General features: G+C 40.7%; 1 protein-coding gene and 1 non-coding gene across 13 annotated transcripts in view; both read left to right on the top strand.

Annotated features, from left to right (window-relative positions):
- celf4 (CUGBP, Elav-like family member 4) overlaps positions 1 to 25,546 on the top strand; it is a 1,266,734-nt gene that overhangs the window by 139,491 nt on the left and 1,101,697 nt on the right. The gene's annotated exons all lie outside the window — the stretch shown is intronic.
- LOC140738153 (U6 spliceosomal RNA) lies at positions 112 to 218 on the top strand. The gene has a single exon (XR_012101318.1). It is a non-coding gene; the product is annotated as a U6 spliceosomal RNA (small nuclear RNA).

Below are 25,546 nucleotides of genomic sequence, written 5' to 3'. Positions count from 1 at the left end.
TTTTTAATCTTAAGTATATTGAGGTCGTACAAGAGAAAGGTGATAGAGGCAGGTGCATTAGGGACATTTAAGGGACATCTAGATACACACATGACTGTGAAGAAAATGAGGGTGTTCGCTTCGGCAGCACATATACTAAAATTGGAACGATACAGAGAAGATTAGCATGGCCCCTGCGCAAGGATGACACGCAAATTCGTGAAGCGTTCCATATTTAAAAAATAAAAAGAAAAAAAAAAGAAAGAAAATGAGGGAAATGGGCATTGTGTAGACAGGAGGGGTTAATTTATTTTGGCCATTTGTTCACTGATTTAATTGGTTCGGCACAAGATTGAGGGCTGAAGGGTTGGTCACCGTGCTCTGCTGTGCTATGTTCCATGCTCTAGGGGACTGCAGGATAGAAAATGTCCTTGTGCCTGGTGGCACATGTTTAGAAGCTTTTGTATATTCTGCCTGATGGAGGTGGGAGAAGTGAGAATGTCAGGAGTGAAAGGATTTTGAATCTGTTGGCTGCTTTTGCAAGGCACTGGAAGATGTAGACCGTGACCATGGAGTGGTGGGGGGGCGGGGGGGTTGGTTTTCATATTGGACTGATTGAGCTGTGTTCATTACTCTCAGAATTCCTCGTGGTTTTGGAAAATGCAATTGCCATACCAAACTGTGATGATATGATGCATCTGTAAAATTGGTGTGGCTCAAAGAGACCATGACAAATTTCCAACATCTTATGAGGCAGCAGAGCCACAGGTGTGCTTTCCTGACCATAGTATCCATGTTGTTGGGCCAGGACAAGTTATTGACTTTGCTTACCATTCAATCATCTCCATCTCAAGCAAGACATTTAACACATTCAAAGATTCAATCTGATTTTTAACAATTTTAGATAACAGGAATTTCCAGCACCATTTCTTTAAGGTTTCTAGCATTTTTAGGTATATTCTTCTGATAATTTCAGAGGGATTTCTTCTGATAATCTTCCTCACATAGAGCACAACCTGAGAGGTAGATGGTTGATACTGATTTGCTTTAAGAAGTATTTAGATGAACATTTGAATTTGCTTAGTTATAGAAGCCTATGAGCCATGTACTGATTGATGAAGTTAACACAGAAGGTTGCCCAGTGGTTAGCAGGGATGAGTTAGGCCAAGTGGCCTGTCTCCATGCTGTACAGCCCTAGATTCTATAATAATCCTGGTTCAGAGTAATCCTGATTTACTGTGAATGCCCGCAGGAAAATGAATCTCAGGGTCTATATAGTGACATATATGTACCGGTACATTGACGATAAATTTACTTTGAAATTTGAACCGTGAGCTTTCTTTATTTTGCACCATCTTTAAACTTATTTCAATATCACCCTCCAGCATGTTTATTCCTCTTGTCCTTTAATCATTCCCTCTTGTCATCTTTGTCTCTTGTTTTTTACCTCTCAGTTTCTCCATCTCATCGCCAGTTTACCTTGAACTTTTACCAATGTATTGAGTTGCTTGACCTGTACTTCCAGTAATTTTTCCATTGATCATATTCAGCATTTGCTTTCAAATGTGGAATGTAGAACAGTACAGCACAGTACAGGGCCTTTGGCCCCCAATGTTATCCCAACTTTTTATCCTACTCCAGGATCATTCTAACCCTTCCATCCCACATACCCCTCCATTTTCGTTTTATCGATATGCCTAAGAATTTCTTAAAGGCCAGTACTGTATCTAGTTCTGCGACCATCCCTGGCATTGTGTTCAACGTACTCACCACTCTTTGGGTAAAAAAACCTGCCTCTGAAATCTCCGCCTATACTTTGCTCCAATCACATTAAAATATATCCTCATGTATTCTGTATTTTTTCTCTTCTATACATGTATTCTTTGACAAACTACAGACTGTGAAACTGAGCTTTGTTTAATGAATTATATCCTGCTTCCCTTTCGTTTTTCATTTATTCTTTTATTTTAAATGGTGGATTTTCCTTTGATTCCTAGATTTCTCAGTGAAAATAACATTACTAGAAAAGTGAACACTGTGTTTCATACAGTACTCTACACTGATCTGAGGCTGAAGCTATGGGCTGTTCTGGACTTCGTGTCTGCACACTCTCTTTCATTCTAAATGCTATTCGCTTACTTTTATTGTTTACACGATTTGGGTTTTTTTTCCCTCTCTGCACACTGGGTGTTTGATGGTCTTTTTTATGGGTTCTTTTGGGTTGCTTTGTTTAGAGGTTGCTGTAAGGAGACAAATCACAAACTGTATAATGTATACCTACCTTGATAATAAATGTAGTCTTGAACTTTGAAATTAAAAGGTGAATTTCTTTTGTTGGCATCTTAAAGGAAAACAAGATTTTGAAGGATCACCTTCATACACTTCCTTTGAAAAATATTTAGTACCAGAATTTTCTGTGTAGGGAACATTTGGCTCTAAACTATTCTGTAGGCAATATATTTTGGAGATTATATGTGGACCATGCTCTCTACTCTCTGCTTGCATCAAGAAGCAGGTACAGGAACCTCAGGATCTACAACACCAGGTTTAGGAACAACTATTATCCCTCAACTATCAGACTGTTGAACGAAAGGAGATAACTTCACTTAACTTCATTCCACTCACTCCATCTCCAAACTCATTCCACAAACTATGGACTCAGTTTCAAGGATTCTTCATCTCATATTTTTGATATTTATTGCTTGTTTATTTATTATTAGTTCCTTATTTTTCTTTCTGGTTTTGCACAGCTTGTTGTCTTTTGCACATTTGTTGTTTGTCCATCTTGTTGCAGTCTTTCTCTGATTCTTTTGTGTTTAGTTGTACTTACTGTGAATGCTCACAAGAAAATGAATCTCCAGGTTTTATGTGGTGATATATAAGTACTTAGATAATAAATTTACTTTATTATTGTAGTTCTGCACAATGTACCGTAGATTCCGGATTATAAGCCGCTACTTTTTTCCCACATTTTGAACAGCTTTGAACTCTGCGGCCTTTAATCCGAAGCGGCTAATACATGGTTTTTTTTTCATGCCGCCTCGTAAACATTTTGCCTCGTAACAGTAGACCAATAAAATTGATGAGTAGTTCACAGAGGTCCAATGAAATTGTACGATAAATCAAGCGCACTTTCACAATTAAATTATTGTAAATCAGTCATTTGTACTCACCCTCATCAACATGGAAAATACTCGAAGAAAAGCAAGACCCGAGCGCGTCAGACCCGATTAGACCCGATTAGACCCGATCGCGTTACGCAAGCGCGTCAGACCCGATTAGACCCGATCGCGTTACGCAAGCGCGTCAGACCCGATTAGACCCGATCACGTTACGCAAGCGCGTCAGACCCGATCGCGTTACGCAAGCGCGTCAGACCCGATTAGACCCGATCGCTTTACGCAAGCGCGTCAGACCCGATTAGACCCGATCGCGTTACGCAAGCGCGTCAGACCCGATCGCGTTACGCAAGCGCGTCAGACCCGATTAGACCCGATCGCTTTACGCAAGCGCGTCAGACCCGATTAGACCCGATCGCGTTACGCAAGCGCGTCAGACCCGATCGCGTTACGCAAGCGCGTCAGACCCGATTAGACCCGATCGCGTTACGCAAGCGCGTCAGACCCGATCGCGTTACGCAAGCGCGTCAGACCCGATTAGACCCGATCGCTTTACGCAAGCGCGTCAGACCCGATTAGACCGAATCGCATTACGCAAGCGCGTCAGACCCGAGCGAAAACGCTGCTTTTAAGTTAAAGGCTGCAGTATATATATTTTTACCAGTCGCTAGGAGATATTGGAATGTTGTTCGTGCTGTTCAGTAAAAAAGTATATGCAACGTAATTTGTGTTACCGATACGTATGTATATTTAAAAGTAGCGGTGCGGCCTAAAATCCGGTGCGGCCTTTACAATTAAAAAATTGATTTTATTTCTAAAATTAGAGCCAGCGGCTTTTAATCAGGTGCGCTCTGTAGTCCGGAATCTACGGTATTTGCAAACTGAATCTCAAATTATCTTATTTTCTGTTAAAATCAGTGGAGAGAACTCCAGCAAACTATTACAGGCAACAGGGTAGCATAGTGGTTAGTGCAATGATATTACAGCTTGGGGCGTTAGAATTCAGAGTTCAATTCCATTGCTGTCTGTAAGGAGTTTTTAAGTTCTCAACTACGTGGCTTTCCTCCGGGTGCTCAGGTTTCCTCCCTCAGTCCAAAGACATGCCACCTAGCAAGTTATTTGGTCATTGTAAATTGTCCTAAATTGATTAGGTTTAAATAGGTATGTTGCTGGCTGTTGGGTTTGTTAGCCTGAAGGGCCTGCCCTGTGCTGTACCTCAAACTAAGATCACTGGTATTCATTAATCTATATATAATTAGGATGGGTTTGGATAGGGCTGACTTGACTGATTCCTCTGGCATGCGATTCTCAAAGGAAACAAGGAACTTCATGAAATCTCCTGATTTTAAATATGGCAATCCCATTCCAGTATTTTCCCATTTGACCAAATAGGATACCTTTAAGAATTTCCTGCTGCTATTTTGAAGGAAGGCTTTAAACCATAAATAGGTCTAAACATATCTCTGCCACCAGAAGTCCTGAGGAAAGATTCAGACAGAGTGCTGTCACATATCACATAGGTGCTAATTGTAACTTAGTCTTTTCTTTAAATCAAAACAATACTTTACAGTATCACTGAAGCTTGGCAGCATAAACCATTTAGCTGTAAGAGGTAAGACAGAAATGCAATTATGAATTCAGTTTAAAGCAGAAAGCCTCTTAAGGTCTCACCTCAATGAACATGCTTTGTATTTTTTTAGAGCTAGTATTATTTTAAGTCTGTGGAGTTTTCTTTGTGTAAATAAATAATGCTTCCTTTCAATAATGATGTATTATAATGAAACCATCCTAAATATTAGGGCCAAGAACTGCCAGTCCTAGGACTGGCTCGGTGTTATCTCACCTTGTTATCTTCCAGTAGCAGATACATTTATGCTTGACAGCATTAGAACATTTATTCACTTTCTGGATGTAGAAATCTCTGACAGAGCTGACATTTAGTATTCCAGCTCTCACTGAATCTTGAACAAAGTGACTTGAGGCCATTTCAGAGGGCAGTTCAGACTCACCTCACTGGTGTGTCGGGATTCAAATATAGGCCAAGATAAGTAAGGGTGGCAGATTTCTCTCCCTGAGGGTTAATAAAGGCCAGATGGGTTTATACAGCAATTTGTTGCTGTCATTAATGATACTGATATTCTATTCAATATTTAATTAATTACTTTAAGTCACTGGCTAAAATGGGAGAAATTCCCCGTGGATGAGAAAGCCAGGCTCCTGGTAACTTAAACACTATGCTGCAGTATTCTACTGGAGTATAAGAACATTAAAAAAACAAAAGCAGAAGCAGGCCACATTACCCCTTGAGGCTGCTTTGTTATTTAACCAGATCAAGATTGATCCAGTACCTCAAGCCCACTTCCCCACACTGCCCATATATTCTCTTATTCCCTTACCATGCAAAAATCTAATCATCCCAGCCTTGAACATGCCGAAAACCTGCAGCCCCTGAGGTAAAGAATCCTAAATTTACACTCATCTGTATTAAGAATTTTCTGTTCATCTCAATCCTGATGGCCAAGCACTTACAGTAATTGAATTGCACAAGCACAGAAACAGGTTTTTTTCGGCCCATTATGCTCTTGCTGACATTTCTCCCCCATCTACACCAATCCCATTTGTCCACATTAGGACCATATCCTTCAGTGCTTTGCCCATTTAAACATCTGTCTAAATGCCTCTTAAACATAATATATGTAACTCATTCCACCACCATCTCCCCTAGCAGTGATATCTAAATAGCAAAGTTCAAACTAAATTTATTATCAAAGTACATATATGTCACCACATACAAGACTGAGATTAATTTTCTTGCAGGCATACTCAATAAAGCCGTAATAGAATAATAATCATAATAAAATCAATGAAAGAGTGGACCAACATCAATCACAAGTATCAATAACTCTATCTAAGAAAGAAACTACTTGCTCCTTAGATCCCCTTGAAAACTTCTTCCTCTCACCTTAAAGCCATGCCTTCTTGCTTTTGATACCATGACCATGATAAAAATATTCTATCTCATCTTATGTACTTCTATCAGGTCACCCTCAGACACTTTAACTCCAGAAGAAGCAGACCCAATCTGTCCAACTTTTCCCCATAGCTAACGTCCTCCTATTCAGGCAACATCCTGCTGATACTCCAGCACAACCACATCCTTCTTGTAATGAGATGACTAGAAATGCATGCTGCAGTCCAAGTATGCCATAACCAGTGTTTTGTAAAGTTGCAACATTTTGTTCTGCTATGAAGGCAAACATGATTAATGCCTTCTTCACCAACATGTATTGCTATTTTCAGAAATCTATGGACCTGGACTCTTAGGTTTCTGTTCATTAACATTCCTTTGTGCCCTGCCATTTACTGTACATGTCCTATCTCTATTTGACTTCCTAAATGCATTCCCTCATACTTGTTGGGATTAAGTTTCATCTACAAATACTCTGCCCAATCTGATCTACATCCTACTGTAGCCCTGGGTAACCTTCCTCACTCTCCATAACACCAGCGACTTGCATAAAATCCACAGTCTTACATATCATACCTCCCACATTCACTTCCAAGTTATTAACTAATATCACAAAAAACAGTAAAGTTTCAGGACCAATCTCAGTGGCACAGTCACGCACTTCAGATCAGAAAAATTAACATCCTTCTTCTGTTTCCCTGTGCCTCCTTTCAGCAACCCAGTTTTATACCCAATAAACTAGTTTGACTTGTGCCTTCACCTTCGGGACCAGACTACCATGCAGATCCTTGTCAAATGCCATTTTACCTCCAGATAGACCAATAATTGCCTCCATGACTTCAATTTTCTTTGTTACCTTCTTAAAAAACAATTTAATTAGTGAGGCAGGAGTACCCCCTTACAGGGCCACACTGAATCTCCCTTTAAAGCCTTTCCAAATCTACATAGAGTTCAAAAACAGGTCCTATGATCTGATATCCATATTGACAAAATCACCTTCCTGGGTTATTTCTATCTGGCCCTTACCTCTCTGATACATTCTCCTAAATCTTTCCTTTCCATGAATGTGTCTAAATGTTTTTTTTAATCTTCAATGCATTCTCTCTAGCTTAATCACATCTTTCCTTGAGTATAGCAAATAGAACTGCACACAGTATCCCAGATACAGTGTCACCAACATCCGATACACCACACCTCCCTTAGAATTTTCATAATTTCCATTGATGGAAGGCTCACCAATCTACAGTTACCTGGTTTATCCTTGCTGCTCTTCTTAAATAAATAAACAACATTAGGTATCCTCCAGTTTTCTGGTACCTTGCCTGTAGCTAATGAAGATGCATAAAATTTCACTGGTACCCCAGTTATCTCTGCTCTTTTTTGCCATCACATTCTGGGATAGATTTCATCTGACCCTGGGGATTTGTCCTATGACACCTGTTGCCTCATCCTTCTCAGTCCTGACAACTCCTGCCCACTAGCACAAAATACTCTACAGATGCTGGGGTCAAAGCAACATGCACAACATGCTGGAGGAACTCAGCAGGTCGGGAAGCATCCGTGGAAATGAGCAGTCAACGTTTCGGGCCGAGACCCTTCATCAGGACTGAAGAGGGAGGGGGCAGGGGCCCTATAAAGAAGGTGGGGGCAGGGTGGGAAGGAGAAGGCTGATAGGTGCCAGGTGAAAAACCAGTAATGGGAAAGATCAAGGGGTGGGGGAGGGGAAGCAGAAAGGGGATAGTCAGGAAAGGTGAAGAAGGAATGTAAGGGGAAAGCACTATGGGTAGTAGAAGGAGGCGGAACCATGAGGGAGGTGATAGGAAGCTGGAGGAGGAGGCAGAGTGAAACTGGGTTGGGGGAAGGGAGAGAGAGGGAATTAACGGAAATTGGAGAATTCAATGTTCATGTCAAGGGGCTGGAGACTACCCAGACGGTATATGAGCCCATTAACATTTCCCTCACTGGACTCGCTACCCACCCATGTCCTTCTCCTTGGTGAATATAAACAAGATGTATTATGTCAGGATCTTTCCCACATTCCATGGCTCCACACATAGATAACAAACACAAGCAATTCCACAGATGCTGGAAATCTCGTAAAACACCCGCAAAGTACCGGGGGAACTCAGCAGGTCAGGCAGCATTTATGGAGAGGAATAAACAGTTGACATTTGGGCTCAGGATTGGAGAGGAAGGGGAACAGAAGCCAGAATAAGAGGATAGGTGGTGGGGAAGGATTACATACTGACAGGTGATAGGTGAAATCAGGTGAGGGTAAAGGTAGTCACAGATATATTACCTATTTGATCCCTAAAAGGACCCACCATAGGTACTCTCTTCTTCCTAATATAATGATGGAATGACTTAAAATTCTTATTAATCTTACCTGCCAGGATAATACATGGCCAGTTTTCCATTCTAATTTGTAGTTCCTTAGATCTGTCATGTACCTACTTCGATTTCTGATCAAACTTTCAAAAACCTTTGTAATATAAGGCTTTTATATTCTCATCTTTGCCTTCTGCTCTTACTAGAACGTGCTGGCCCTGAACTCTGCTCATACTCCTGCTTGTCAGGTTTTTTTTTACCTACAAATAACTGCTCCCAGTTTGCTTTAGCCTGGTCTTTTCCTGCATGATCAAAGTCAGCCTACCCCCAATATAGGACCTTAACTTGATGACCAGCATTTTTTTCCATTCCATAACTACATTGATACTTAAAGAATTATGGTTAATGTTTCTGATATATTCTCCAACCAACCCTTCCACCACTTGCCTGATTTCAGTAATTGAAGTCAACTTCAGACTGTGTCCTTGGAGTACTATCTACATGTTGGCTCAAACAAAAGAGCTATTCTGGATATACTTAACAAATTCTGCCCTATTATGCTCCTTTCATGAGCCAATCCCTATTAATACCGGAAAAGTTTGTGGCAGTATGATTAGTGTAATGCAATTAGAGCACCAGTGACCCAGGTTCTAATGCCACTAAGAGTGTAAGGAGTTTATATGTTCTCCCCCATGACTGTGTGGGTTTTCTCCCGGTGCTCTTCAGTTTCCTCCCACATTCCAAAGATGTAAGGGTTAGTAGGTTAATTGGTTGGAGTATTTCCGGAGCGTGGGCTCATTGGACCAGAAGGGCCTGTTCCTATGCTGTATCTCTGTATAAATAAAAATAAACAAATAGCTATAATATTGTATCACTGTCACCCTATTGCTTTGCTATCTTTCTAATTTTCAGAAACAATTTATGACCCTTAGTCAAGTCCTCGGCTAGGGGAAGCAGGCTCTCAGCAAATAAACCTTCGAAAGCCTTGTATATCTCATCTGAGGTTTCCATTCTGCTAAGTTCCAGAGCATTAGTAATAGGGAGATCCACTCTGTCTCTTTTAATCCCCTCTCAAACAGCAAAAAAGTAGATTTCTTTTTCAGTACCACCAGAATCACATGGTTCTCAAGTTTACTGGAGATTAGGACCAATCATGGAAAAAGATTTGTATTCCGAAATTGTAATCTATGCGGCATTTATCCACATGTATCATTGAAGTAATCTCGTGAAAATAAAATGAACTGGAGCCAGGAGAAGCTCTTCACTAGCCTTCACCTCAACCACAAATTTTGTTCAAGGTTAGTCATCCCAGCTTTGGGAGATTGCTGCAGGCATAGCTCAGGGCAAGTATCCTCCACCAAAATATCACTAGCTACTTCCTCATTGACATCAAAATGTCAGGATGGAAATATTCTCCAGTGATTGCAAAGTATTCACTTCCATTCATCACACAACAGAGAATGAAATGAAGCTAGTTGGCGCCCAGATGAAGCAACATCTAGAAAAGGCACAGAAGAGATAAGGGCTTGTGTTGCTGTGTGTCCAGTAACATCAGTACCACATAGAGTCAGGCAATGAATATCTCTAACAAGAGAGAGCCTAACCATCAATCTTCAACATTTAATGGCATTATGATTACTGTGTTATTCATCACTGGCATCTTGGAGATATCATTGACCAGACTTTAACTAGTTCATCTGCATAAATATTGTGGCTGCAGAAACATCAAAAATGGGGCAACCTGAGGTAATTGATTCACTTTCTGACACCCTACAACCTCCCACTATCGTTAATTCCAAAAATGGAATGGTGACAGAATACTTTGAAATCACTTGGATGTGTGTCAGCCCCAAGGGCATACAGCAAAGTCATTCATCCAGTACAAAGCAGTCCATTTGACTAGCACCTAACCCACTGCATTAAATATTCTTTCCCCCATCAGTGCTGTGATGACTGCACTTTATATCATCTTCAAAATACACTGCATTTCCTTGCCTAGGCAAGTGCACACCCCCTGACCTTTGACCTCAACCACCCAGAAGGTTTAAGGAAGCAGGCATATGCAACGTCACCTTCAGTTTCTTCCCAAGCTCTGCACCATCCTGACCTAGAAATATTTTGAGACTGGGTGTAAATCCTCAAACTCCCGACTCAAACTCCCTGTGAGAGTACCAGAATCAAAAGGACTGCGGCAGCATGAAAAGGCCCAACCTTACCGAGGGCAAAAATAGATTGGCAGTAAAGGCTGTTTTTGCCAGAGCTGCTGATATTCCATAAATAAAATAAAGCAAATGGACTGCCATGTTTCCCATAATGCAACAGTGACTGCACTTAAAATAAAAGTATTTTATTGTTCTTCACAACAGTCTTCACGTCATACTAGGTACTGTATAAAATTAGACATTACTTTGCAATCAACCCTCAAGGATGATTTTGGAAAGACTATATTGTCATTGATTTTTGTAGTCATTGCATGTTTTTGAGTATGCTGCAGGTATTTTTACTTTGAAAACTATATCAAGCAGTTTTGGTATGAAGCACTCTCTTGCAGCTGTATTTCAAGTCAATAGGCACCACTGAATGCATACATCCTTTTGCCTGTTTATATACTTTCAGAGTTTATTTTTAACTTCTCTGGAATTTACGGGAATCATTCCCCTGGCTCCACATTGTATTGCACCCACGGGATGTGAAATGTTTCCAAGGCTGTGATTATTTTATTTATTTATTGAGATACAGTACAGAGTAGGCCTTGACGGCCCTTTGAGCCATGCTGCCCAGCAACCCACAACTTAACCTTGCCTAGTCGCAGGACAATTTACAATGACCAATCAACCTGCCAACCAGTATGTCTTTGGAGGAAAGCAGGTCACCCGGAGGAACCCTTGTGGTCATGAGGAGAAATTAAGAACTCCTTACAGCGGCAGAAATCGGACCTGTGCTGTTGGTATTGTAAAGTGTTGTGCTAACTATTACACTACCGTGTAATATCCTTAAATGTCTTTTTTCTGGTATTCATTTGTGGAATGTGGATGTTGCTGGAAAGGCCGGTAATTTCTATTGAAATTCAAAAACAAAAGCTGCAGATGCTGGAAATCCAGAGTAACGCACACAAGATGCTGGAAGAACTCAGCAGGTCAGGCAACATCTATGGAGGGGGAATAAACCCAATGAAGGTTTTTGGCCCAAAGCATTTATTCCCCTCCAATAGATGGTGCCTGACCTGCTGAGTTTCTCCAGCATTCTGAGTGTGTTACTGCAGAGTCTGGAAATCTGAAACAAGATACTTCTCAGGTCAGGCAGCATCTATTGTTCCTCAATAATTACACTTGAGAATGTGATGCTGAGCTGCCTCCTTGATTCATTCCACATTATTGGTACTCTCATAGTACTCACAAGCTCCTACATACTCAGTTGGAGGTTCACTCATTTTAACCCAGGAATAAGAAATAATTGGCAACATATTTCCAAGACAGAACTGTGATTGGAGGGGTGTGTTTGCTGCCCCAGTTCTTCTCTGTGTCAGATTTGGAGATGTTGCTGAGAAAAGCCTTTGTATCTGCTAAACTCTGTAACCAGGACTTTGAGTTGTGCACCAGCTGGATGTCTATTTTATCTTGACCTGTCCAAGCACCAAGGCACTGAATATCGGTCCTTGTGAGAGCTTGGCACCATTGCTATGGCACAGGTGACAATATGAGCTTAAGGATAGGGTTTCAATCTTGGAAGTAATTTCAACTTGCAGACGTTCAGATATTCACAACATCCAATTTCAATAACATGGAATGGAATAAGCATCTCAGCAGTGGAAAACACCAGCTCCATCCAACTCATTCAGTGTGAGGAAGTAGGGGAGCTGAGGAAAAATAATCTCCAGATGTTTCAGATCCTCGTGGTGGAATAATGTATGAGACCACATAACCATAAGGCCTTAAAACACAAGGGCAGAATTAAGCCATTCAGCCCAACAGGTCTGTGTCAGCATTCTATGTCCGGATATATTTTCCGTCTCAACCCAATTCTTCTGCCTTCTTTCTAGAGCCTTCAACACCCTTACAAATTAAGATCTGTGTATTTTTTCCCTTTCTCTGCACATTGGGCGTTGGTCTTTATTTTATTTTTTTCTTTAATTTGGTTCTTTCAGGTTTCTTGCTTTTTGGCTGCCTGAAAACAAACAAATCTCAAAATTGTATGATTTATACATTGTTTGATAATAAGTGCACTTTGAAACTTGAAACCCATCAGCTTCTGCTTTAAATACACCCATTTTGTGTCCCCACAGTCATCTGTGGCAATGAAATCCACAGATTCACCACTCTCTGGCTTTAAAAAAAAAGCCTCTTCATCTCTGTTTGAAGTGGACGTCCTTCTGTTGTGAGGCTGTGGCCTGTGGTTGTAGACTCCCCCACTATTGGAAATATCCTCTCCAAATCCACTCTATCTAGGTGTTTCAAGATTCATTGGCTTTTAATGAGATCCCCTCCTCATTATTCCAAATTCCAGCCAGAGTACAGGACCAGAATCATTAAAAGTGCTTCATGTTTTAACCTTTTCATCCCCAGAATCATTCTCTTCACGACAAGATGACAGTGAAGATAAGGTAATATCATTGCTCAAAAAAAAAGCTAATGTAAGTTCTTTATTTGAGCATTCTCACTCTCAGAGTATGCTGAGATTGTAATATCTCACTGGCTTTAACGTGCTGAAGTAATCAACTGTCATTCCTTCCTTTTGTCATTCATTTTAAAAAAGTTCATCTGATATGTAAACTCAGGTGGTTGATATACATAAAATGAATCAAGAAAGAACACGAAGATGCTATAGCAATATGGAAGGAAGGGCTGATGGGACAAACCACCCACATGAAACCAAGTTACTCCAGCTCCAGACGATAGAGAGAAAGGAACAGTGATAGTCCATCATGTCTGACAATCACAGGAGACCTGTGCAAGCAAGTTTTTAAAACTGGAAAAGCCATTGCACTAGGACAATTTCATTCTCTTGAGCTCTAAAGTCTGGGTCCAGTGTGGCAAGCATCACAAACTGGAGCCTTCCTTGGTTGCCATGCCTGACCATGACGTCTTCTCTGACTCATCGTGCCCTTTGTTCTCAACAGAGCTTTGCAGAACCACCTTCATGGCCATTGGGTCTCACTGTAGATCTCATCCGCCCAGTCGGCCAGAGCTGATTTTGCATGCTAGGACAGGCATGACCCTATTTCATTGGGGTATGAGGCTCAAGGGCTGCCCAGTGATGTGGCTGCTGTTGCATGCAGTCAGCTACTCGGAGCCACAAGTGAGAGCTGAGTGTCCAGTAGGGACCGAGGTTGGGTGAGCTGCCCCACAACAAGCCCCTTCACCAGAGATGCTATCCCTCCATGGACACCACTTACACCCCAGAGAGAGAAAAGAACAAACTGAACAATAGTAACTGCCATGCACCCATGTGAGCAGCAGTTTCTGACTGAGAAATGCATTTCATGCATGATTCAATCTATGGGCACAGACTTTGTCAGGATATGGTCAGACTCCACTGGGACTAATTTAACGCTCTCACTGTGAGATGCTGACAAGAGCAGTGAATGCTCAGAGACGAATGAGAACATTTGTGGTCTTGCACTGTGACAATGTCTCTGCATTGCAGTTCTCTGACTTGGGCCTCACATGACATTTGCCAGCCACACTTCAGCCTTCATTCACGTTCTTCATAATCAGAATCAGAATCAGGTTTAATATCACCGGCATATGTCATGAAATTTGTTGTTATGCACCAAAGCGACATGGCAATATATAGCAATAAAAACTGTAATTTACAGTAAGAAGTATTTATATATATTTCCCTCTGTAATATATATATAAAAGTTAAATTAAATAAGTAGTACAAAAAGAAACAAAAAAGTAGTGAGGTGGTGCTCATGGGATCAATGTCCATTCAGAAATTTGTTGGCAGAGGGGAAGAAGCTATTCCTAAAACACTGAGTGTGTGCCTTCAGGCTCCTGTACCTCCTCCCTGATGGCCACAATGAGAAAAGGGCATGTTCTGGCTAATAGAGGTCCTTAATTATGTATGCTGCCTTTCTGAGGCATTGCTCCTTGAAGATGTCCTGAATGCTGAGCAGGCTAGTGTCCATGATGGAGCAGACTGAGTTTACAACTTTGTACAGCTCACTTCAATCCTGTGCAGTGCCCCCCACCCCCACCTCATACCAGATGGTGCTGCAGTCGGTTAGAATGCTCTCCTTGGAACATCTGCAGAAATTTATGCCAGTCTTTAGTGATACACCAAATCTCCTCAGACACCTCGTGAAGTATAGCCACTGTCATGCATTGTTTGTAAATGCATCAATATCTTGTTATGGCGGGGGGGGGGGGGCTACTGCACATGATCGAAATAAGCTGCAGAAAGTTCTAAAATTAGTCAGCTCCATCATGGGCTCTGGCCTCAATAGCATCCAGGACATCTTCAAGGAATGATGCCTCAGAAAGGCGGCATCCATCATTAAGAACCCCCACCACCCAGGATGTGACTTCTTCTCATTACTACCATCAGGAAGAAGGTACAGAAGCCTGAAGGCGCACATTCAGTGATTCAGGAACAGCGTCCTTCCCTCTGCCATCTCACTACTTTTTTATTCCCTATTTAGGAAACTACTTGGTTTCTTTCTGAGAGGAGGAAAACTAAGCATACATTTAGCATCTAATTGATACTGAAAGCACGTGGTGTTTAAAATCTATTTCTATTATTTGGATAGTTCAGTATTTTAGTTTGGTTCCTCTGTATCTTGAGTTAGAGAACAGTGCAAAAGTATAAAGGTCTCTCCAAACTTTGGGTCAGCAGTATCTGTGGAGGCAAAGGGACGATCGACATTTCAGGACAGAGATCTTCCACCAGGTTTCTGTGCTGCTTGATCTACTGAGGGTCTCTAGCACTTTTCTTTGCTCCAGATTTCAGCATTTGGAGTCACTTGTATCTCCAAATTTAGAAACTGGCTACCCAAGCTGGGCCAGACCAGATCTGACCATGTTTGTATGTTTTACATCGGGAATCAAAGAGAATAACTTTTTAAGTCTTTGGGTTTGGGCTAGGGTCAGGTTCAGATTAGTTGTAGGTGACAGTTTCGGTGCTATGGTAGCATTGCGGTTAGTGCAACAGTATTACAGCTTGGGGCATTCCAATGTTAAGAGTTCAATTCCAGCACTGTTCTGTAAGGAATCTCTGTCTGTATGTCCTCCCTTTGGTATGTGTGGGGTTTCCCTGGGTGCTCCAGTTTCCTCCCACAGTCCAAAGACGCACTGGGTAGGTTAATTGTCCATTGTAAATTATCCTGTGATTAGACTTGGGTTAATTGGGTCTGTGGGGGGTCGCATGCTGGGGCAGCATGGATTGAAGGGCTGGAAGGGCCTACTTCACACTGTATTACTTTACTTTACTTTATTGTCAACAAACAATTGATACTAGAGCGTACAATCATCACAGCGATATTTGATTCTGCGCTTCGCGCTCCCTGGAGTACAAATCGAAGTAAATATAATAAAAATTTAAATTATAAATCATAATTAGAAAATAGAAAAGGGAAAGTAAGGTAGTGCAAGTAACGCTAAATAAAATAAATAAAAATAAGATCCAAGGAGGAATTTCTTTCTGGAGGGTGGAGAATTTGTGGAATTCATTGCCACAGACGGTTATGGAGGCCAAGTCATTGGGTATATTTAAAGCAGAGATTGATAGGTTCTTAATAGTTTGGACATCAAAAGTTATGGAAAGAAGACAGGAGAATGGGTTTGGGAGGGAGAATAAGTCAGCCATGATTGAATGGTGGAGCAGATTCAATGGGTCAAATTGTCTAATTCTGCTCTTGTGTCGTATGGCCTTATGGTGTAATCCTTTCAGCCGCAGTGTCTATGAGGAATGTAATGTAGCAGAGCACTTGTCTCTTGCTCACTTAAGAGAGTAAAGTTGCAGAAATGGAAATCGTTTCTGCTAAATAAATTTAAAAATTATATTCAAGCAGGTCTCTCTCACGTAACTTCAGTGATTTAAATGAACTAATATCAGATGGCTTTGCTCAGTTTGATTTATTAAAGAACAGCGGCAGTTCTACAATATTTGTGTCCAGAGTTTCGAACTAAAATGGCAAAGTCACTGAGAGAGCATAAGTTGGCCTTTGTCATCACTGGAAGCATTGCTGGTGACAGGAGTTTCTTTCCTGAATCTAGAATCAAAGTACTTCAGCAGAGTATGTTATTTGGTGTATGATGGACTAATTCTGACTCAGGCATGTTTGAAGCTTAAAATTAAGAATTCTCCATGTTCCAACTATTTCCTTGTCAAATATTAACCTTCTGAAAATGTTTTCTTTCATTCCATGTCTCTGTGATTTCATTTCAACGAAATCATTAAAAGAATGTTGCTATTTAATGTGCTGATCAATGGAAATGATGTGAAGAAATTAGCCAACAATTAATTTGTAGCTATGAAATCATAACAAGTTTAACTCATATACCTTCAGCAGCTGCTCTTATTTTCCATCTGTCCAATGAATGGCAGCACTGAGTATCAAACAGCTTTTAGTCAGTCTGCCAAACAAGAGAAAGTACTTCACCTTATGCACAGACACTCCTGTGCCTACCGCCACTTTGTGTTCATACGATCAAGCTATGTTAATAAGTTATCTTGTGTATATATATTCATTGTGTTTTTATTACTGTGTTCTTTATCTTATTGTATTTTTTATGCTGCTGCGGATCTCAAATAACAGTTATTTTGTTCTCCTCATAAGTTCAAACTTCAAAGTACATTCTGAATGAAATTGGGTTCATAGACACGAAGCCTGGAACAGCTGGAGAAGGCCTATAGCCTCAGCCTGAGTTCCTCACAGAATGGAGCAAAATGTCACTGAGCAAAGGAAATGAAATTAAATGCTCTTGAATTTTGAAAACACTGTATTTCCTCTATCTCTGGGCACTACTGGGCTGCACAGGCATATTCCCCAGAAAACCAGACTTTGAGAGGTGACCATATGACTGAGGCATGAAACACACTGTCATTGCTAAAGAGGTTGGATCTTTACCTAGCTGTTTTCGCTTATAGTTTCTTAAGATTCTCTCACAGAAAAGCCATAACCATTATACTCTGCCAAAGCACAATCTGGCTTTCAGAAAATGCAGAGGTTCTGAAAAATAGATAATCTAATGGGGCATAGATTATTTGGAAATGGGGAAGGCAGGAATAAAAGGGATTTGATTTGCTGTTGTTGTTTTGTTATTCTGCAGAGCATTGTGGGTATGCTATGTCAGTGCCAGAATCTGCGGCAACAATTGTGGGCTTCCCCCAACACACCCTTGGGAGTATTAGTTGTTAATGCAAACAATGCATTTCACTGTACAGTATGTTTTCAATGTACATGTAATAAATAAATAGGAATCTTGAATCTATTTACTGAACACAATGAATATGGTACTGCAATTCATTATTGCAATAATTCTTAGAGAAGAGCAGAACAAAATTTCAAAGCTCAAAGTCAATTTATTATCAAAGTACATATATGTCACCATATACCACCCTGAGATCATTTTCTTGTGGGCATTCACAGTAGATACAAAGATACACCATAGAATCAATGAGAAACTACACAATAAAGATGGACAAACAACCAATATGCAAAAAAGAAATAATAATAATAATAATAATAATAATAATAATAAAAAATATTGAGAACATAAGTTGTAGAGAACTAAAAATTGAGCCCATAGATTGTGAAATTAGTTCAATTTTGGGGTCAGCAAAGTTATCCCCTCTGGTTCAGGAGCCTTAAGGTTGAAAGGTAATAACTGTTCCTGAACCTGGTGGCATGGGTCCTGAGTTTCCTGTACCTCCTTCCTGATGGCAGCATCGCCTGGATAGTGGGGTTCTTGATGATGGATGCTGCTTTCTTGCGACAGTACTTCTTGTAGATGTACTCACTGGTGAGGAAGACTTTACCTGTGACAGTCTTCTCCTTGTTCGTAAATGTAGATTGATATAATTTATTTTTCTTTAATGGCTAATCATAAATGGAGCCATTCTGATTTAGTTATAGCTAGATACAGTATAGCCACTGGCTATGGAACATTCTTCCAAAGAGACATCTAATGTGCATTTTGTTAGAAGGCAAAATGTGGATTTAAGGATTAGCAACATGTGAAGCATCCATCACCTGTGACACAGGTCTTCAGATGTTTAAACTTCATTTTCTTTGTATAGAGCTTTATGGTATAACTTGTTATTGGGCATGTCATCACCAGTTATGCTGCTGTAGACAAATGTAACATAGAAAATGTGTGAAATGAGTGAAATGAATGTTCAGTGTTGTCTTTCATGCAGTATCATTCAACTTACTGTACTGGATTTTGGCTGCACTCTTTCAGTCTCAAATATGATGTGATCAACTGAAGAACTATCACAGGCATAGAAAATATATCGTTTTGTACTACCTATTGGACAGCATGCAAGTAGTGTGTATGTATTGGATAGTATGTAACTGTGTGTATGTAATTGACTGTATGTAAGCAGTTTATATGTACTAGATGGTATAGATCATGCAACCATAAGATATAGGAGCTGAATTAGGCCATTCGGACATCAAGCCTGCTTTGCCATTTCATCAAGGCTGAGCCATTTTCCCTCTCAGTCCCAATCTCCTGCCTTCTCTCTGTATCCCTTTATGCTCTGACTAATCAAGAATCTATCAACCAATGCCTTAAATATACCCAATGACTTAGCCTCCACAGCCACCTGTAAGAACAAATTCCATAGAACCACTACTCTCTAGCTAAGAAATTCCTTCCCCTTTCTGCTCTAAAAGGATGCTTCCCTATTCTGAGGCTGTGTCCTTTGGTCACAGACTCTCCCACCACAGGAAACATTCTCTCCACATTCGTCCTGTCGAGGTCTTTCAATATTCCTTGGTGGCATCCGTTAGTCTCGCGAGACCATGGATCTGCGCCTGAAATGGTTTCCAGGGCGCAGGCCTGGGCAAGGTTTTATGGAAGACCAGCAGTTGCCCATGCAGCTAGTCTTCCCTCTCCATGACACCGATGTTGTCCAAGGGAAGGGCAAGGGCCGATACAGCTTGGCACCAGTGTCGTCGCAGGAGTTGCAAGAACGAGGTTGAAGGCAACGTCGGACTGCCTTAGGGACTCCAGCTCCAGATTCGTCCTCAGGGTTTACTCCTGAAGCCTTTCCTAAGAGCGGGTATGGCCGCAAGGCAGCGGAGGTTTGAAATCAGAGTTTTCCCTCTCTTAGATGGACTGCCTTCCCAGGCTGACGAGCTCCATCTACCCGAAGCACTGGTTTTAAGGCGCCAGGACCCACCTTCGCCCCTTCTCCTGTCAGTAGAAACAGTTCTGCCAGGCTTAGAGGCTAAGCCACACGAGAAGGCCAGGAGTTGGACCTGGTTGTCAGAGGCTATTTGAGACACATGCTATGAGGAACATTTTTAGGTAGTGGGAGCTTCAATTCTCTGAATTCATTTTTCTGAATTCTCATGAGTAGAGGCCCAGATCCATCAAACACTCCTCATATGACAAGCCTTTTATATATATTCAATGGCATGTTAGGAGTTTGTATGTATTTGACAGTATGGAAGCAAATATGAAGACTATTATATTCATGTGACATTATATATTAGACACCACAGATGCATATACTGTCTCTTGTAGTGCTTTAATCCCCAGTTATTGGAAGGAAATCATCACTTTTTAATGGATGATGATGCAAGCTAATAAAAATACTTCTGTGAGGATTCATTTAAAATACAAATAATAATTACTATGTTAGATGAGTTATTTGTGAACTAGAAAAAAGAACATAAATCCTTCTTTCTTGTGGGAAGTAAGTGTGACTCCTTATAATTTCCTGCCTTGTTGAAGCAAGTGGAAGACCTGTCTAGCCCATGGTGCCAAAGCTGCCTTTTTGGCTTGTTTTAAATTGCCATCCCGCTCTTTAAGTGTGTTCAATAGAAATGACTTGGAAATGTAAACAAAAGATTTTGGGTTAATGTTCCTCTCTCCAGAAAATTGCTATTAGATCTAACAAACTTAAGCTATTCCTAAAAGTTGATGACTGTTTTGCATATCAGTAAAGTCAATCAGCATAATGGGAATATGCAGTATATTTACTGAAAAAGTTGAGGTCAACAATGCATACCTCTATAAAGCTAATTTTAACTGGTAATCTGGTTCTTCCTCTAACTATTAATTATTTGTGTCACTTTCATCTATTTTATTTTTGATGTATCTCTTTAGGTAGAAAGTGTCAGCGTCAGCATTCTGCTTTAAAGAAAATAACTTGTCATGACAATATTTGCCATTCGATGTTATTACCTATTCTGTCACAGGACACAATTAGCTGATAAACACAATCTGATGTCCTCCACGTTACTACCTCTTCCAAACCCCAGTTTGTTTTGAATCAGCATCAGGTCTAATATCAGAGCAACTCACACAAAATGCTGGAGGAGCTCAGCAGGCAGGCAGCATCTATGAAGAAGAGTAGGCAGTCGAAGTTTTGGGCTGAGACCCTTCAACAGGGATTAAAAAAACACGTCAAGTCAAAGCAAGGTGGGAGGAAGGGGAAGAAAAAGTACAAGGTGATAAGTGATAGGTGAAACCGAGTGGAGGAAGGGTGAAGTATAGAGCTGGGAAAGGTGGAATCTGATAGGAGAGGGTAGAAGACCATGGAAGAAAGTGAAGCGGGAGGAGCATCAGAGGAAGGTGATGGATAGGTAAGGAGATGAAGTGAGAGAAGGAAACGGGAATGGGAATAGACAATAGACAATAGACAATAGGTGCAGAAGTAGACCATTCGGCCCTTCGAGCCTGCACCGCCATTTTGAGATCATGGCTGATCAATTACTATCAATACCCGGTTCCTGCCTTGTCCCCGTATCCCTTGATTGGGGGACAATTACCTAAGTTCGAGAAATTGTTGATTAATATCACAGGTTTAGTATCAGTGACATATGCCATGCAATTTGGCGCTTGTGGCAGTGGTGTGGTGCAATACATTAAACACTATAAATTACAATAAGAATTATTGTCATTATATATTATGTATAAATTAAATAAGCAGTGCAAAAAAATAGTGAGGTAGTGTTCATTGTCTATTCATAAATTTGATGGTGGTGGGGAAGAAATTGTTCCTAAAACATTGAGTATGTGCCTTTCGCCTTCTTTACCTCCATTCTGATGGTAGCAGTGAGAAGTCTGGAGTGAAGGAGGTCCTTAATGATAGGAGTCACCTTCTTGAACTTAACAGATCGCAAAAATATATACACTTTATACTAGTTGTCAGCAGAATGTTGAGATATGTGACTAAATAAATTTGTGAGAGTGGTTTTCCATTATCATAGTATCATTGTTTAGTTCAGATGTTTCTTTGGAAGCTTTGAATCTTGTAGCTTTTGGAGCCACATGAATGATTGGGTTACAGGTCTGGTGACATACACCACATGGCTTCTATTCCACGTTATACTGCAATATTCGGCCGTGGCAAATTTAAGACAGCAACAGATTGAACATGGAACTTTCTGCAGTGACTGGTGATTTCCTTTTGCCATAGAATCAATCCTTAAAATGATGGCAGACTGGGATTTTAGATTTAGACATACCGCACAGTTACAGGCCCCTCCAGCCCAATGAGCTCACGCCACCAAATTGCACCCATGTGTCCAATTAACCTACCAGCCTGTACTTCTTTGGGAAGTGGGAGGAAATCCGAGCACCTGATGGAAATCAATGCAGTCACAGGGGAGAACGTCGAAACTCTTTATAGAGAGTGACAGGAATTGAAGTCGAGTCGCTGGCATGGCAATAGTGTTATGCTAACCCCTACATACCATGCTGCCTAATCTGGATGGATTCTCTGAGACTGTAGATAGATAGTTAGAGAGAGAGAGAGAGGAGGGGGAAGGAGAGAGAGAGAGAGAGGGGGGGGGAGAGGAGCAGAAGAGGAAAGAGGGGAAGAGTGAGTGAGAGAGAAAGAGAGACAACAACAGGAAGAGAAAGAGTGAGGGAGACATAAAGAGAGAAAGGGGCAGAGGGGGAGTGCAGGGGGTGACAGAGAGAGAGAGAGAAAGAGAGGGAGAGACAGAGAGAGAGAAAGAGAAAGAGAGAGAGGGAGAGGGGGAAAGAGAGAGAGAGAGAGATGTTTTGGCCATCAGCTTGTGTATTTAAATCTTTTGCAATGCTTCCCTCAGTCTCAATTTCTTTATCTTCAATAATTCTGTAGAAGCTCTAATTTGTCCCATAGGATCCTATTAGGGTTCTGCAAGAAATGGTGATAATGCTGGAAGATTTGACCCAGAAATCTATAAGAATCCTATCAAATGTTTAATTGGGATATCCAATTCAGTTATTTTAGTGATTACCCTTAAGCTCTTTTCATATTATATTTGAATGAGCAATGTCCTTGGGTGATTTTCTTCTATTACCTTAGGGTGTCCAGTGAAATAGTGTAAGAGTGTAAACATGAAAATTGACAATAAAAAAATCTGCAGAAAAGGCTGTGATAAAATTAAGAAGAATTATTATTCTTTTGGTTTAATTGCTTTCTCATCCCCAAACACCGATGTATTCATTCATGTTTTTTTTTATGAAAACTGTCTTACATTACACTGCAGTCCCCTGGGAGCTGACCAATGCTAAATCCCTATGTGTGGGCCCAGGCAGTGAGAATTAGGATTAATTTCTGATGCTCATCTAATAACATAGCAGGCCAGTTCCCTTCCTCTCACGACACCTGTGCATGACAAGTTTCTGGCTGCAATTCCTGGATAGCAATGCCGACCAATTTCTCTATTAAATAGTTGACTCTTAATGCTTTCAGATCGATGAGAATAGTCTACACATGATGCTTTGCCAATGACGCCCACATCCCGAGAATGAAATAAAAACAGCCTCCAGCCCAGTGCCAATGAAGCCAACTGCAGCTTCTATACCCCAAAGCTATCCACCATGGCTAGTCAATTGCATGCTCCTGCTGCTAAAACATTGGAAAGTGTGGTAATTCATTTGGCTGTAATGTATCTCAAAGCATGGAAAACACAATTTTTCTGTATCCGTGTGTGTTCATATTGTGAATCTATTGTACAGAACCTATGTACCATGCCTGCTTTGCATTGTAACATTGTCAGTTTCCAATAAGCCCAAAACATTTAATATCTGTACAGTTTAAGTGTGCTGCTTTGAAAATAAACCATTATCTTAGGATATATCTACTGACCCCTAATGCGTTTGTAAAGCCATTGCAAGGGCCAAACAGAAACCTCCTGTATTTTATTATTTTCACTTCTTTATATGACATTCTTCTTACCATTTGGAATTTCCCTTAAAGTGGATATCTTTACTTGAATTCAGTGATGCCTTGTCAATTGAAACACTTTAATTCCAATTCAATAAGCCTGACAGTTGACAGGATAATCCAAAAGTTCCTAAAATATAAACCACAGGTCGATTATGCCTTATTCTTTTTGAAGTGAGATTCATTTGCATAGGTTTGAATGTTTAAACCTGTTCTTGTATGCTTATTTGTACAATCAACGGAGTTCTGATTTACCACTGTTTTATTGTAGATCTTGTTTATTCCACTTGGAGTATGACACTATTGGTCCGGGTGCAGGTCGAAGGGACTAGGCAGATTAATAGTTCAGTATGGACTAGGTGGGCTAAAGGGCCTATATCTGTATTCTCTGGGCTATGACTCTTAAGGTGAAAGTCACAGGGAAGGAAATAAAATTGTTTCTGTTTATATATAAAGACACAAAGAGTTTATTTTACTAAATACTTATTTACGAGAATGATTCCGGGATTGAAAGAGCTATCATATAAGGAGCATTTGGTGGCTCTGGGCCAGTACTCAATGGAATTCAGAAGAATGGGGGGGGGGGGGGGGATCTCATTGAAAGCTATTGAATATTGAAAGGGCTCGATAGAGCAGATGTGGAGAGGATGATTCCTATGATGGGGGAGTCTAAGACCAGAGGACACAGCCTCAGAGTAGAGAGATGTCCATTCAGAACAGAGATGAGGAGGAATTTCTTTAGCCAGAAAGTGGTGAATCTGTGGAATTCATTGACACAAGTGGCCATGGAGACCAAGTTATTGGGTATATTGGGCAGAGGTTCATATATTCCTGATTAATCGGGGATGAAGGGATTCGGGGAGAAGGCAGGAAATTGGGGCTGAGAGGAAAAATGGATCAGCCATGATGAAATGGCAGAGCAGACACGATGGGACAAATGACAACAAGTGAAAATCTGCAGATGCTGGAAATCAGTGTAATACATACAAAATGCTGGAGGAATTCAGCAGGCCAGGCAGAACCTATGGAAAAGAGTAAACAGTCGACATTTTGGGATGAGACCCTCATCAGTACTTAGAATATGGAATCAGAATCAGAATTCTGCTCCTCCATCTTATGGTCTCACATTTTCCCACAGTGGCATATCACTAGAGATATCAGTTTCCTGCTACACCAGCTATCTGATACTTGGGCTGATCCAAAGTAATGGCTATGATTGTACTAAAGGAAGTGTAGTCCAGGTTCCTCTCAATTAACAATGATGTTAGCAGAGAAATTCAAACAAAATTTTGTTTTTGTGGGAAACGTATTGAATGGCAAACTTGTTGTTTTAAATGTACTTTCAAAACAAATGGCACATGCTCTTGTTTCTCTTGTCTCTTTTCCCTTGTTTCTCAATCAGTGTTCATGGCAGTTAAACTAGGATTAGAATGCATAAGCATGGAATGGGAACGTTGGAGAAAGTAATAGATTACAGAGGATCCATCGGTATGTTTCCCAAACGTAAGAGGCACAGGAGAGTCTAACTGTACAGAGCTTTAAAGTCCAAATGTTTCTTATTTCAGAAGTGATAATGGGTTTCCAACTCAGCAACTGGCATACCCCAATTCTTCCCTCTCCCTGTGACAGGATTTGGCAACATTAATTAGGGTCTTATTTTCATCCACCGGGAAACCCAGTCAAAAGAAAAGGCTTCCTTTAAACACAACAGATTCTGCAGATGCTGGAACTCTAAAGCAACACGCTGGAAATGCTGGAGGAACTTAGCAGATCAGGCAGCATCTATGGAAATGAATAAGCAGTTGACGTATCA

The sequence above is a fragment of the Hemitrygon akajei genome, chromosome 13, assembly GCF_048418815.1.
Source record: "Hemitrygon akajei chromosome 13, sHemAka1.3, whole genome shotgun sequence".
Taxonomy (NCBI): Eukaryota; Metazoa; Chordata; class Chondrichthyes; order Myliobatiformes; family Dasyatidae; genus Hemitrygon; species Hemitrygon akajei.
This window is presented reverse-complemented; position numbering and strand designations above follow the sequence as displayed.